The following is a 12,370-nucleotide window of genomic DNA, read 5'->3' as shown; positions in this document are numbered from 1 at the left end:
TCTTGCAAACCAGTTGATCTGTACCATTTTTCTGTATTCCGCATGTATGTGTTAATATACGATATTTGTTTTTCTCTTTCTGACTCACTTCACTCTGTATGACAGTCTCTAGGTGCATCCATGTCTCAACAACTTGCTTTTTAAACTTTTAAAACTTGAACATCATTTCTTACCAGTACATAGAGATTTACTGCATTGCTTTTCTTCCTTCCAGTTTTATTGAGACATAATTAACATGTGGCACTGTGCAGGTTTAAGGTGTACCATGTAATGATTTGACCCACATACATCATGAGTGATTATCACAAGTCCAGTCACCATCTCACAAAGGTACAAAAACAAAGAAATAGAAAAAAATTTTTTCTTGTGATGAGAACTTCCAGGACCCATTCTCCCAGAAACCCTCACACATAACATACAGCAGTGTTAATTATATTGAACGTGTTACACATGACATCTTTAGTATTCATTTATCTTATAACTGGAATTTGTACTTTTGACAACCTTCATCCAATTCTTCCCTCGCCCCCCATTTCTGGTTACCACAAATCGCATCTCTTTTTTTAATGTTTGGTTTGTTTATTTATTTATTCATTCATTTATTTATTTGGCTGCATCAGGTCTTTTAGTTGCAACACATGAGATCTTTTGTTGCGGCACGCAGGCTTCTCTCTAATTGTGGTGCGCGAGCTCTAGAGTACAGGATTTAGTTGCCCCGCAGCATGTGGGATCTTAGTTCCCCAACCAGGGCTCAAACCTGTGTCCCCTGCATTGGAAGGTGGACTCTTAACCACTGGACCACCAGGGAAGTCCCCTTAATGTTTGTTTTTGAAGTATAATTGACATACAGCATTATGTTAGTTCCTGTTACACAATATAGTGATTTAATATTTCTTTGAATGGAGTATAATCTATAGAAATACTGAATCACTATGTCACACACCTAAAACTAATTAATATTGTATATCAACTATACTGCAAGAAAAGGTAAATTAATTTAAAAACAGAAAGTATGCAGATGGATATTTAATAGGAATAGAGCACTCACTTATGTCAATACCCCAGGCCTTGTTTTCTCATTAGCAAGATGGGAATAATATCTACTCTAATCCTTGCCCCCATTGCAATGATCAGAATGGATAATACATGTAATATATCATAAAGTGCCAAGCTCCAGAACATGGCCAAAGGGCCAAAGGGATTCCTAGGGAAGGGAGAGAAGAAAGGGTTAAAGGAGGACTGAATGGAGAAGGACCTCACACTTGGATATTCATTGAAATCTGCCCAACAGATAGGTGGATGTATGGACATATGGATGGATGGATGGATGGATGGATGGATGGATGGATGGATGACATAGCCTCAAGGAATAAATATAATTTAAAGACTTTAGGGAGAATATTAGATGTATTTTAATTGTGATACATGTTTTTAAAAATCACATGGGCATGAAGACGTTTCCTAAGAACTTTGCCATGTGTACTGTCTTGTTCAGGTGCTCAGCTGAGGCCAGAGTGACAATTGGCCAATGTGGTCCTGAATGAAAGATGATGCTCCTGGGAAAGAAGAAGCATCATCTTGGCTCTTGCTTCAAATTATGTTATACTAAGCTCTAGACTTTCTTAATATTATTTCTATTTTCTACTCAAAGTCAAAAATAAGTTATGCAAGGAATATAAAATGAAAGGGGAGAAGTGCACAAGTTTAGCAAAGAATGTTTACTCTGGTGTGGTAAAAATCTAAGATAATATTAAAGTTTCTCTTTCCGTAAATTTACAGGTTGCCCAAGTCCCTCGCTTACTGAGGCAGCCTGATGCATTGCCCTGGATTCGGGAGGAGATGTGCTATGGCCTTTGCCGATGCTGGAGACCACTGAAGCCTTTGGAGACTAGAAGCCAAGCTCTTCCTTACCCTTGAGTCTACGCCTGCTGTTCCCCTCACCTGAGGTGCTCTTTTCCCTTTCTCAAGCTAGGTTCTTCCTCATTAGTCAGTTCTCAGCTTAAATACTATCACAGTGAGGATTCCCTGCTCACCCAGTCCTCTCAGCAGCAACGTCCTGTTTTAATTCTCTTTAGAGCTTTTACTGCTGTCAATGTTTTTTATGTATTTATTTGTTTGCTTTCTTATTGTCTTTCTTCCCCACTGGAACACATGCTCTGCAAGAGCAAGGACTTTGTCTTATTTGCCACCATACCCCCAATGCCTAGTTCCTAGTAAATAGTAGCAGCTCAGTATATGTTTGATGAATGAATGAATGTGCTCACCGCTTGGAGAAGAGGAAGGGAAGGGAAGTGATGACCACTGAGTAACTACTCAAAATAAACTGAGAAGAAACTGGCAGTAATTTGGGTTTAGATTCAACAGGTAAGACGAGGCTCTCCGCCTTCTAAGGCTTGAGAGATGGTATAATTTCCGCTATAGAAACATAGAGAAAGTTCCATTTCCGTGACATCCAGCTCTATCACTAGAAGATTCATACATGCTGCACGACTGATAAAATGAATGAATATTTTTACTCAGGTAAAGATTACTCAATTCAAAATTAGTGTCTGATTTGATGGGCAAGGTTTTATTAATGATGTAAGCAACAGACCTAGTGTCCCTAATTATATATGTGACATTTGACCAAAGTAAATATAAAAATAGTTCTGATTTCTTTAAAACACTGGTAAAATTTTTACAAATTGTAAAAATTTTTAGAATTATATCTTCAGAGAGAGGCCACTGATTTTTTTCAAGTCTCTGCTAAGAAGATAGTTTTTCTTTCCGTTCAAATATATTTTTCTTTTTTTCTTTTTTAATAACTCTGAGCTCTTTTATCTTTATTTGGGTAAATAAAATATAGGATTAAGGTAATATGATTTTGTTTAGTTCCAAAAACTTGAATTTAACCTGATGGGAAAGCTCATTTCCAAGAGGAAGGATACAAATCTGCAGTTGGTTACTATGAAATTTTCACTAACGTGAGGTCCATCTTTTCCTTTGGGCTGTAGACACCAGAGGTGGGAGGGGCAGGCTAAACCTGTGGAGAATGTTTGGGAGCATAACTGGTCTGCACACCAGACAACAAAAGAAAAAACAAAGGAAGGGAAAGAAGGACGAGGGAGGAAGGGAAGCAGGGACGGGAATTTTCAAAGCAAAGAGAGAAGTTATAAGCATTTGCTGAGGGCAAAGGCACTATCTATTTAACCACTTGCAAGTGAGAAGCTGTTTGACTATCCTGTTTATTAGGCCAATTTATTTAAAATCTAATTCGTTATCTAGATCAGTGCTGTCCAATAGCTGTGGCTATTGGGCACTTGAAATGCGACTAGTACAACTGCAGAACTGAATTTTAAAATTTTATTTCATTTTAATTAATATAAATTAAATTGAAATTGAAATAGCCATATGTGGCTAGAGGCTGTCTTATTAAATAGCACAGATCTAGATACTTAGCTAAATTACACTGTGTTTTAATTTACTGTTTCTTAGAACAACATTAAAGACATCATAGTTATGTTTCAAAATTAACTAATGTAAGGAGCTAATATTTTGGATAAGTGGAAATCCAACCACAAAAAAAAGTTGAGGAGCAGCAAGAGAGAGAATCTCCTGATCACCTTCTCACTGTGTCTAATGTTCTCATATTTCCTTTTCTGGAAGCCAAGAAGCAAGTTTCTCCTGTTTCTCTAGTGCTTTTTGCAGAGATAAAAAAAAAAAAAAAAGTCCAACCACCAGATCATCATCTGAAATACTACCCATCTGGATACTTACTTATTCGGCTGTTTGGTTTTGCCCTGAAGCGTTCAGTTGACTGCTGGTTTTGGTATTTCAGTTTTTTCTTGGTGGTAATCATTTTGAAGGTTGAGAGTTGTTGGCCTGGTATGTTGCCAGTTACATTCCCTTGGGCTGCCTAAGTTTTCAGACCCACTAGAGCTATCTGATGAGAGGGCAAGCTAGAGGAGGGTTCAACAGAAGTGCAATTGGGTAAAATTATTCTGGAGATAATCACGTGGTTTTGCAGTTTTTCTTTTTTAATCCATTTTTCTTGCTTGGTCTTTCTCTTCCTCTGCTACAAGTCTTTCGGTGGTGGTGGTGGTATGGGATAGTGTGGTTTTGGCTTTATTTTGTTTTAAGACAAGATGAAAGGCAATCCAAGATATCCTAGATGTCCAGATGTCCTAGGTTTGTAGGTGACACAAGCAATCTAAAAAAGATAGGCGATGCAGGATGCCTGCTGTGTATCTAATTCTACACCTTACTCCTGGTAAGTGTCTGTTGTGGGACAAGAGTGAAAAACAGGATTTGGAAATTGAGGCATCTGAGGAAATGCATCATTACAAATAGCCCTGTATATACTCTCAGTGGAGTTCGACCATATAGGGACCTTTCTGCTAAAACTGGGAAGCACACAGGTATGCACTTGTTTGGGTGTCACAAAATTAAATTTTTTTTTTCACACAAAATTATTTTTATTAAATTTCATCTTTTAAATTTTGTGTTAGCATTGCCAATTCATAATATGAATTTTGAATTCATATTATTTCTTCTTTTAAAAAAAGTTGATTGAAGTATAGTTGATTTACAGTGTTGTGTTAATTTCTGCTGTATGGCAAAGTGACTCAGTTATACACATATATATTCTTTTTCATATTCTTTTCCATTATGGTTTATCACAGGATATTGAATATAGTTCCCTGTGCTATACAGTAGGACCTTGTTGCTACAAAGTTAAATTCTGGATATCTTAATCTTCACAGCAAAATATTTCTTCCACTCCCACCCTGCTCCCACCTCTTCCAAGAACTTGAAAATAAAGTGGATAAAACCCTAAAATCCACCCATGTGGCAGCCATGGAGTACACCATATAGATGTCCCTTCAGGAGAGAACCTGGCATAAAGACTGTCATTAGCTGCCAGCCACCTTAGGGATCTACTACAGGATACATGCCAAGGCCACCAGGGCTGTTCCCAGCCAATGGCAGGAGTACTGGAGCCAGACCATTGCTACCCAACACATATCTCCTCTAACAGGCTCCTCGCTAGAGTTCCTTGTTGCCCTGGCCCAGCTTTTACTCAGGGCTGCACTGTTATCTAAAGTTCTTCCAACCTCATCCCGCTTCCTTCTCTAGCTCCTTTCACAGGTGCCAGACCTGCATTGCAGTCTGAGTCTCCCCACCTACTCATGCCTACTCTTCCCTTTATCCTCCACAGGAGTTTCCCCCAATATATCTCTTGGACATCTAAGTCTCTACCAGTGTTTGTCTCCCAGAGGACCTGAACCAACGCAACACAAAATGAATGAGATTAATTACTTGGAGAAATAACCTTGAAGGACATTCTCAACGGTGAGGATACAAACTGGGTCTGTTCTACTCAACGCTGTATCTCCAGGGCCCAGTGCAGCAACTGACATAAAGCACAAAGCAGACTCTCAAAGGCTGGTGAAAGGAAGAGAGGGAGGGAGGAAGGCAAGATTTGGGGTTAGCTGAGATTAAACATCTAATTAAGCCTTAGTGAATGTTAAAAAAAAAATTGTACCATTAGAAGGAAAAACATGTAGACAGCAGAGCATGGTCAGTTTCAAATTTAGAAGAAGGAGCTTCAAAGAGTAAAATTTTGTTACTGCGTCCTCAGCATGTTCTGGGGAAGATGTTTACACACATTCAAACCTGCATCCATATCTACATATGCATGAATAGTAATGTGCAGAAAATAATGGTATATTATACATATATTCATATACCTATGACTTTGCCCAGAATTCTTAATACATACCAAAAATATACCACAAAGGTCAAAGGAAAATGAAACAAACAAATAAAAAAACTCCTCTAGATACTGCCAATGAAAACATTACCAACTGAGAAAGCAGACAATTGGCAGCTCCAGGCACAGTCATAGCACTTCTGTTGCTACAGCTCTGCATTTGTGGAATTAGTTCTACACAGCAGGCCAGGACACTCCTGTCATTAGCGCCTGGCAAACATCCCTCAGTTAAGATGTTGCAAGTGCAGTGTCCCTGAGAAAAGGCTCTGGACTCTATGAAGAGCTGTAATCCTATTAAATTCCATCAAACAAGTCTCATGCTAATTTTTAAAATTAATAACCACTTAATATCCACAATAAATATTTGTTGATGTTCAAGCATTTTGGCTTTATTTAAGCTTACCCAAAGTGATGTTTTCTCACATATATTTTCTTTTGCAATTATCTTAGTGGGAAAATGTGTATTCAGAGTTCGACTTGTTTCTTAGCAAAAATGAAGTTTTTGTTGGGATTATTTCAAAAGCATTTACAAGACTATAAAATGTTTTCAGAACTCTGAGGGCAAAGGGCTCAGGATCCACACATGAAACTAGTTTTATTAATATCAAGGATTTAGAACTGTGTTCATAGCCATAATTTTACATATATCTATATATAAACAATATATTCATATAGTATATAAAAGCCTTTACATATAATTTTTTATATTTATAGATTATAAAGTTTTAAGAGAAATTCTTAAAATTTAATTTTGTTTAATTTTAGTTAATTTTTAAATAGCAAATTCTCTATGGAAACGCATAAAGGAAAACCAACTGCAAAATTCACAGAACTCTAAAGAATCTCTTGATGATTCAGTCTCATAGTTCTGATGTCTTTGCTTATCGTATTTATTTGGATGATGCCTTTTAGGTAGTTATCTTACTTTTTCAAAAGCAATAACCCTTAAGCAATCTTGCAACTCATAACAAACCAGGCTTAAATTGGGAAATACAAATTATTTTATTCCAGATGTTTAATGAGCAATGAATGTGAATCTTTTCCTTGAGGAACAAATAAAAGACAATTGAATTGAGGTAGATTTGTCAGCCTGCGTTTAGAATTGCTTTCTCCAAACAGCAGTTTAGAAGAGCAATGAGTAAGCAGAAATTGACTTGTGAATGGAGTTAAAATAGAAAAAGATCCACTACCATTCCTCTCAGAAAGTCATGTTCAGTTTGTCATTGCTGTAATGTTGACACTATAAAATCACTATCATTGATTTTCTTTATTGGTAACTTTCCCAAAATCAAAGAAGGACTTGGAATGAAAACAAACTCTTCAAATCCCTATATATAATTTCATAGTAGAAGAGGCACATCAGAAAGGATGGGGAACTGAAGGGACAATAATGTCATCTTTGGGTGGCAAAGTTAATGGTGATTTTCTTCCGTCTTTTTAAAAATATTTTCCAGAGTTTATACAATTGGTATGTATTTCCTTTCTACTCAGGGAAATTTTTACTTGAAATGTTGCAGAAATCGGTCCATTGAGAAACCAAGCACCACACTCGGAGGGTTGGAGAACTCAGGTTTATTTAGACGGCAGCCCCAGATGACCTAACGCTCCAAAGTTCCCGCCCGGAGCTCAGGGTGAGCTTTACTTTTATAGTGCACATGTTTACAGAGCATGGAAGTGTCCAAACAGAAACTTACAAGAGCAGGTGCAGAACATTCCACTTTTTAGCAAAACATTTTAAAGTTACATTGGATTGTTAGGTCATCCTGTTTTTCTCCGAGCAGCAATCATATTTCACAAAAGCAAAACAAGCATGGAGTTATTTTTAGCTGAGTGTAAGTTTCTAACTTTCATCTTCAAAAAAATAGAAAAAAGAGGGGCTTCCCTGGTGGCACAGTGGTTAAGAATCCACCTGCCAACTCAGAGGACACGGGATCGAGCCCTGGTCCGGGAAGATCCTACATGCCACGGAGCAGCTAAGCTTGTGCACTACAACTATCGAGCCTGCACTCTAGAGCCCAAGAGCCACAACTACTGAGCCCACGTGCCACAACTACTGAAGCCCGGGCACCTAGAGTCCGTGCTCCACAACAACAGAAGCCACTGCAATGAAAAGCGCTTGCACCAAAACAAAGAGTAGCGCCCCCCAGCCACTTGTTGCAACTAGAGAAAGCCCTCAGGCAGCAACGAAGGCCCAATGCAGCCAAAAAAAAAAAAAAAAAAATTGAAAGAAGAAGAGATGGTGACCAAAGATGGAAACCCATGCAGCTTAAGAGAGAGCTTGTTTTCATTCCTTGGTGTTGGTGAGGGTTGGGTGCTAACACCAGACTCTTGCCTTGAGCTTTGAGAATCAGTGAGGAGGGCACAGGGACCCCAGGATGGTCTGGGGCAAAGGGATCTGGGCTAATACCTTCTGGTACTCTGGCATTTCTTGTTTCAGACTCCCCGTTCCTCGTTAGTGGGCAGTCTAGTGGCATTCCTCTCACCTTTGGGGTCCCGGTACCTTCCCCCAAGTAACCCTATCTTCCTTGAGGATGACTACATCTTGGCATGACTCATGATTGTCAGTAATGAGTCCTGGTGAGATAGCCAGATGAGTTAGCTACAAAAAGCATCCAAATGGCTACCTGGATCAATTTATTGAGGTTATTTAATTATGGGAAGTATACCTAACAAATAAAAAGATATTTCTTACCTACAGTTAATACTAATCATTCTTATAGGCAAGGATTTATCTCCCAAAGTCAACATAGTCAAATGATTCCGAGGTGTTTTGGTTTGATTTGGTGGTGGTGTTAATTACACTCTCACTTCATGGCCCTCATTATCATCAATAGCCCACACACGGAGGATTTTTTAGGATCAAGTTAGCTTTTTGATTAACACTGGTACTCATATCTTTTCTCATGGCCAAGACTCCATATTATGTGGTAGAATCCTGGGTTCTCAATAAAACCTTTTTCAAATTCTTGGAGGGCCATCTTCACGCGGAAGCTGGATGTCTCGCTGTTCTGAATCATTCACCTCCGGCTCGCTCTTCCTTTCCGGTAACATTTGCTTACACACTGCTTCCAGAGGAAGAAACAGGGTAGCAGAATCGTTTCCTTAACACCTCGGTAGAAAAGCCCTGGAAGAGCTCTCTGACTGGACAGTACTTGGTCACATGCTCCATGGGGCGGATGATGGGGGGCTGGAGGAACAGTGAATGGAGTCAGTGGTCCCTGGTGCATTCACAGCCTATATCCATCCGCTCCAGGCACCATCTGCATGTACACTGAACTCACGGGTCCCAAGTGAGGCTCTGTTGGATTGGCGTGCAGTATTGATCAAGAGCTTGGGCTTTCCAGTCAACGTGGATTCACATCCCAGCATTTCATTTACCTATGGTAGGTTTTGTATTCGTGGTTAACCTCTATAAATCTCAGAATCGTCACCTGTAAAATGGTGGTAATCACTCTTACCTTATAGGGTTTTTGAGAGAATTAAACGAGATATTATTGTAAAGCATTTATATCATAGTTCCTGATGTATAATAAGTGCTCAGGAAAAGTTAGGGATGATGAGAAGGAGGAGGCAGGGGAGGAGGATTTATCACGAAGTGATTCCATTGGACAAAGTTTCATTCCAAACCAGCAAAAGACTGCTGACTTCTTGTCCAGCGTGGGCAGATGCGTGGAGTTGGTTTCATTCAACACACATTACATTGCCTCGGGACTCTTATGCATAAAGACCACCTTGGAGCCGTTCTCCTCAACAGAGACAGGCTAATTGAACTTTGTATATCCCTGTCATGGACATTAATTATACATGTGCCTGTCATTATTTTTGAGTAGCTTTTTAATATTTGGGGAAATTTCTACAGCATGCATCCCTCATCCCCCACAGAGAGCTGAGTTCCTAGCCTCTCTTGCAGCTGAGATGCAGGCATGTGACACAGACATTACCATATGCACTTGCATGAGACTGATTCAAGAGATCCATCTGAGCAGAGAGGGTCTGTGATGAGGCCTGGCCTTTGGGGTACAAGTGTTGGGAGATTGAATTTCTCCGGGCAGAAATGCGTCTGCTGTGCTCACAGGGGTCGCAGTGGCAGCAAGCTGAAGTACCTGCATTTAGCACTTAGCCTTGGTGGCAGCAGTGGCAACAGACTACTCACTGGGTCATTTCTGAACCTAGGTTTTGGCCATTATTCCAGGAAAAATAGCCTTCAAATAAGTTTCTCCAATTCTCTTAATGATAATGTGAACTACCTTCTGTTTTAAAATACATCCCTTATACTGCTTGAATCAGCCAGAGTGGACTCAGTTGTTTGCTGTTAAGAAGCCTAACCAGTACAATTCGCCTCCGATGTTCTATTCTTAGGAGGAATAGTATGTTTCCAAACACCAAAAAATATCAAACTAATTTTTCATTCTAAAAATCCTGTCCACAAGAGTATCTACTGATGGATCTGTGCGCAAGAGTTCAAAGATTACAGAGAGTTCCTAATTGTTAATAGTATCTAAAAAGCTGAATTCAGAAAAGGCATTTCATCACTAAAGTATTAACATCATAACTCTACACTATTATATTTTCCTAGGCAAAAGAACATGGGGAAATTCCAGTTTGATCATTTTGCAGAACAGATGTTAGGGAAATGTCACAAACATTGTATTGTCACTAAGTTGGGCTGCATAAAAGAATTTCCACACTAGTTGCTTTCCAGATACTTTTCATTCCTTTTATATGTTTGGAGTGCTTATCAATCTAGAGACCCATATGGTGCAGCTGGAGCAGTGTCATGTTCCAGGAAGCACAGACCACACCTGAGTTCCAGATACGGCTCATGCCTCTAAAAGAACAATGGGAGGCATCCAAGGATAGAGCCCAGCCCCGCATCATGTCCTCTCCTGGCCTCTTCCCCTCAATTTGATGCAGTGCCCTGGATTGTTGCTTAGGTGCCTTTCAAGATACTTGGAGATTGTCCATATCTGAGATGAATGGTACTGGAAAAGGCCACTTACTTAAAACAGGTTTCAAATTTTCATAGCAGATATTGAAAACGTGTTTAGGAGGTTATCTTCAAAAATGAAACTGAAAATTTTTAAATTAAATTTATTTTGTATTTAACAGAATTTCACCTATATTTGCAGCTATGTGCCAATTCCCATAATAAATAAAGAATGAATCAAATTTGGATTTTTTAGCATAATTTTCCTTATGAAGTTGCAGTCAAGCAAAATATAAACATTCTTCCCTTCCCTTTTGATTTTCACATCATAAAGTAGAAGATTACTTTTGAGAAAATAGCATAAGGAAACTTAATTTTTCACCTGGGCGTCTCTTTAATATATTTGGCATTAAAAATTATTCTTTTTTGGTCAGCGAGCTTTAGTTTTTTCCCCTTCAGTTGTTCACTGGAGTAATTCATCAAAAAAGTCTATCATTCCTCTACTTCTTTCAATATCACTTGCATCCATATTATGAGATTCTGGATCTTTCACAAGATCAATACTGCACCATGGAGTAAATGTGCATCGTATTTATGTTGCATTTTCAGATGTTTGCAAGGCTGATTAATTGACCAGTGATTAACCAACAAAGATGCTGACATATTGGGCCCAACTAGGTGCTAATGTTATGCATTCAAAGTATGTTTGAGTGGGGTCTAATTTTATAAGTGGTCAGTTCATCGGTGAATGCTCTCACATTCCCATGATTTTGGGTCTCTGTGCAACTTGGTTAACTGCAGAGACTGGGTAATATACACAATACTTACGACAACAGGGATCATCTCACCTTCCACTCTGCACCCACAGAGCTTTGGTCGTCTCCACCTCTCCCCTTTCCTAGTGCCTGGAGTTCTGTGGCTACCTACCATTACATCAGCGCTGCATTTCTCAAGCCCAGAAACTGGTCTCACAGAAATGGACCTGACACAAACCTTCAGAGTCCACTTGGTGTCTCTCAGTTTTAACACCTTAAGCTTCTCAGGACATTTAAGGTTTATAATTTTGGTCAGAACTGTAGTTCCAAGTTAAATATGTGTTTCAAAGAGCAAATAATAACGTCTTAGTAAACTTTTAAAATCATGTGGTAATGTCTCAACAACAACAGAACTATCAGTGTTGGAACCCTAACTTAGTGAGGCTATAAACACAGTCGTCAGTCTGTAAATTAAGAAGAGAGTTGTTGCATATTTATGTTCGGTTTTTTATGCATTTAGTCATGTTTAATATTTTGTTTTTTAATTTCGAAAACTAAGCTTAGTCCTAAGAATGAAGTATTTTCTGGCTATGATCACTTCAAATCACTACCAGAAAATGAATTGAGCAATATTTTCACTTCAAAATTTAAAACTGTGACTTTTAAATATCATCTAAAACACATACGCTATTGGATAGCATATTCTTGAAATGTGTGCAAAATAAACAATCATTTTCCTCTTTGCTGTTTTAAAACAATTTTATTGGGTTGAGGGTGTAGGTTTCAGGAGGTAATGTAGTTTGCCAAATTCCCTAATCCTTTTTTTTTTTTTCTTTTAATGTCATACAGGGTGTGGTGCCTTTAGAAAATTTTTAAAAAGTTGTAGTTCTTGGTGTTTTTTTCCTTCACTTTTTCAAAACTAGTAAGAAAATCTAA

This window comes from Hippopotamus amphibius, chromosome 6 (genome assembly GCF_030028045.1).
Source record: "Hippopotamus amphibius kiboko isolate mHipAmp2 chromosome 6, mHipAmp2.hap2, whole genome shotgun sequence".
NCBI classification, from domain to species: Eukaryota; Metazoa; Chordata; class Mammalia; order Artiodactyla; family Hippopotamidae; genus Hippopotamus; species Hippopotamus amphibius.
This window is presented reverse-complemented; position numbering follows the sequence as displayed.